Genomic DNA, 4,238 nt, shown 5'->3' on the forward strand with positions numbered 1-4,238 from the left:
TTCCCTGTCCGTATTGTCTGTCTGTTTCCCTGTCTGTATTGTCTGTCTGTTTCCCTGTCTGTATTGTCTGTCTGTCTGCCCGTCCATCTGTTTCCCTGTCCGTATTGTCTGTCTGTATCCCTGTCCGTATTGTCTGTCTGTTTCCCTGTCCGTATTGTCTGTCTGTTTCCCTGTCCGTATTGTCTGTCTGTCTGCCCGTCCATCTGTTTCCCTGTCCGTATTGTCTGTCTGTTACCCTCTCCGTATTGTCTGTCTGTTTCCCTGTCCGTATTGTCTGTCTGTCTGCCCGTCCATCTGTTTCCCTGTCTGTATTGTCTGTCTGTTTCCCTGTCCGTATTGTCTGTTTCCCTGTCCGTATTGTCTGTCTGTTTCCCTGTCTGTATTGTCTGTCTGTTTCCCTGTCCGTATTGTCTGTCTGTTTCCCTGTCCGTATTGTCTGTCTGTTTCCCTGTCCGTATTGTCTGTCTGTTTCCCTGTCCGTATTGTCTGTCTGTTTCCCTGTCCGTATTGTCCATCTGTTTCCCTGTCCGTATTGTCTGTCTGTTTCCCTGTCCGTATTGTCCATCTGTTTCCCTGTCAGTATTGTCTGTCTGTTTCCCTGTCCGTATTGTCCATCTGTTTCCCTGTCAGTATTGTCCATCTGTTTCCCTGTCCGTATTGTCTGTCTGTTTCCCTGTCCGTATTGTCTGTCTGTTTCCCTGTCAGTATTGTCCATCTGTTTCCCTGTCAGTATTGTCTGTCTGTTTCCCTGTCAGTATTGTCCATCTGTTTCCCTGTCCGTATTGTCTGTCTGTTTCCCTGTCAGTATTGTCCGTCTGTTTCCCTGTCCGTATTGTCTGTCTGTTTCCCTGTCGGTATTGTCTGTATGTTTCCCTGTCCGTATTGTCTGTCTGTCTGCCCGTCCATCTGTTTCCCTGTCCGTATTGTCCATCTGTTTCCCTGTCCGTATTGTATGTCTGTTTCCCTGTCCGTATTGTATGTCTGTTTCCCTGTCCGTATTGTCCGTCTGTTTCCCTGTCAGTATTGTCCATCTGTTTCCCTGTCCGTATTGTATGTCTGTTTCCCTGTCCGTATTGTCTGTCTGTTTCCCTGTCCGTATTGTCTGTCTGTCTGCCCGTCCATCTGTTTCCCTGTCTGTATTGTCTGTCTGTTTCCCTGTCCGTATTGTCCATCTGTTTCCCTGTCCGTATTGTCTGTCTGTTTCCCTGTCCGTATTGTCTGTCTGTTTCCCTGTCCGTATTGTCTGTCTGTTTCCCTGTCCGTATTGTCTGTCTGTTTCCCTGTCAGTATTGTCCATCTGTTTCCCTGTCAGTATTGTCTGTCTGTTTCCCTGTCCGTATTGTCCATCTGTTTCCCTGTCAGTATTGTCCATCTGTTTCCCTGTCCGTATTGTCTGTCTGTTTCCCTGTCCGTATTGGCTGTCTGTTTATAAAATCACCTTCACAGACCAATCAATCCTCAGCACCGGCATCGTCACGACTCTTTCTACGTAAATACAACGATGGTTCTCTTCCACTGTTGGCCTTTATAATGCACCCAGGGACATGATCACCTGCTCAGGTGAATAATTCACCGAACCGCTGGGGGAACAGGTGTAATTAGGCTGGCACAGATCACTGCGCCCTTCACTGCACATTCTCATTACTGCTGTTCTCTGCTACCAGGCGTCAAGGCATGGTGTCACACTTTCATCTTACCTCGACTGATTGGTCCTTCAACATCCACACACAGAGACACAGGAACACATACACGCATGAACGCAGGCGCGCGCGCGACCACACACACACACACACACACACACACACACACACACACACACACACACACACACACATCTTTGCATGTACATTTGATGCGTATCGTAGCTGGTCTAAAGAAAACCAAGTTAATTTTAGACAGAAAAATCGAAAGAAGAAAGTCTTAAAGGCGTGTGACGTTGTGTTGCTGTCACGGTCTGATTGCCTTGACATTTTGCACGTGCAAGCTCGTCATCGTCAGCATCTTTAGGTTCGTCTGTTGTCGCGTTTTGATGTCCTGGAACCAGTCCATGTACGTAGAATTATAAACTATTTTCCTTTAGCACACATGCATAGCATGACGGATTCTTTGGATGTAGATTCCATCTACATTTAAATCTTAAACTCTCTTCAGGTGCTCACAGCAACTGATAAAATACGAAACTAAGACGAAACACCATCGTATTATGACAAGGCTGTAAAATGAAAGCCTTCCGGTAGAACCAGCTGTCACCACCAAGATTGTTACATTCTTCTGTCGTCGCGCTTGGATGTCCTAGGACGATTCCATGTTCATGTATACAGGGTGGGCCATAAAAAGTGTCCACATTTAATTTGTTAATATTTTTCCTGTAAAGTGATATTTTCTTTTCTGTTTCAGATAGAATTTGAGACAAGCATCTTAGAATTCTTTTAAAGCCTGAATGGATCGCATTTCAGTACAGGAAAGGACCAAAATCGTTGAACTTTACTTTGCTACCAATTCTGTGGTTCTCGCCCAGCGCGCTTTTCGGAGAGAGTTCCCTGGCACACACTGTCCATGTGCGAGAACTGTGAAGCGCCTCGTGGATAAATTCAGGAACACTGGTAGTCTCGCAGATAACAATAAAGGACATAACCCTGAATTTATCCACGAGGCGCTTCACAGTTCTCGCACATGGACAGTGTGTGCCAGGGAACTCTCTCCGAAAAGCGCGCTGGGCGAGAACCACAGAATTGGTAGCAAAGTAAAGATCAACGATTTTGGTCCTTTCCTGTACTGGAATGCGATCCATTCAGGCTTTAAAAGAATTCTAAGATGCTTGTCTCAAATTCTATCTGAAACAGAAAAGAAAATATCACTTTACAGGAAAAATATTAACAAATTAAATGTGGACACTTTTTATGGCCCACCCTGTAGACTGTTCAGCTTTCAGCACAAAGCGTCAAGAGTTCACTAGACGTAAGTTCTGTCTATATTCAACGGGGAGAAAGGTTAAAGGTACACTCCCTCCCATTCAAACAGTTGGGATCACCGTCAGTCTTACATCTGGCAAGGAGTACAAGGAATAAGACCATTTGTCCACCTGGTCACATACTAAAATTGACCAGTCTGCAGGGCCGGATCTGGGGGGGGGGGGGGGTTCCTGGGGTTCCGGACCCCCCCCCCCCCCCCGGCCATCCAATGTACCTCTCAGAGAAAAAAATGTGGACTTTGGACCCCTGCCTTCAGTTGGAACCCCCCCCCCCCTCAAACGAACTTGGTCCGGCCCTGGTCTGGGTGCTTTCTGTGCGCACTAGGAATTATTGATGACTTAATTTCGTTAAAGCCACTGGTGTCTTTCTAAGAAATCAATTTGTCAAATACTTCCAACTCACCACTATTTTTAGTCGCTTCTCATATGACTACAGATAAAATGCAAAACTTCGATTTTCTTTTTCTTCTGTCCTTCGTAAGATGGAAACTCCAGTCTCTGTGGCAGTGCGCAGCAGGTTCTCCAGACTGAATTTTCTTGCCACAAGGGTGGCGATCTGGCCAGCTCCTCTTCCTGAGCGCCTCGTGGAGCGGACAAAAACTACGACGAACAAACATTTTGTTATGGCATTGACATTTCGCAAGTTTTGCAAAGCAAGGTACAGCGAGGTAAAAATTATTAAAAGAAAACAGGCCTGAAAGTGGCGAGTATTTTACTCGCCATGGCGGGTAGAAACATGTAACTGGCGAGTAGAAATGTTCAACTCGCCAAATGCGAGTAAAGTTGCTGAAACAAATTGTTGGTTTGGCTAGCAAATTTTGCTCTCTGGCTAGTACATTTTTAGAATCACTATAGCCAAAGGCGAGTACACCATTTGTTGGACTTTCAGAGCTGGAAAACAAAAGCCTTTGGGCACATGAAAAAGTTATGGACAAGTCACACACACACACACACACACACACACACACACACACACACACACACACACACACACAAACACACTATAAAATAATACACTGGCACACACAAACACACACACACACACACACAAAGCCGGCTCCGTAAGGCTTTTAGCCTTCTTGAGTTGTCGTCCTTGAATAACCTTGAAAATGTCTAAGAATAGAATGTTCAACAAAGTTCAGTAGGTATAAGTAAAATAAAATAAAAATAAATTAAAAATATTCTCGGCGTCTTCGGTTCCAGCCTCAGGGCTAGTTAGTGATGACATTTAGAACTACGATAAAACACATTTCTTAAAGGATGTGTT

Source organism: Littorina saxatilis, unplaced genomic scaffold, assembly GCF_037325665.1.
Source record: "Littorina saxatilis isolate snail1 unplaced genomic scaffold, US_GU_Lsax_2.0 scaffold_1081, whole genome shotgun sequence".
Lineage (NCBI taxonomy): Eukaryota > Metazoa > Mollusca > Gastropoda > Littorinimorpha > Littorinidae > Littorina > Littorina saxatilis.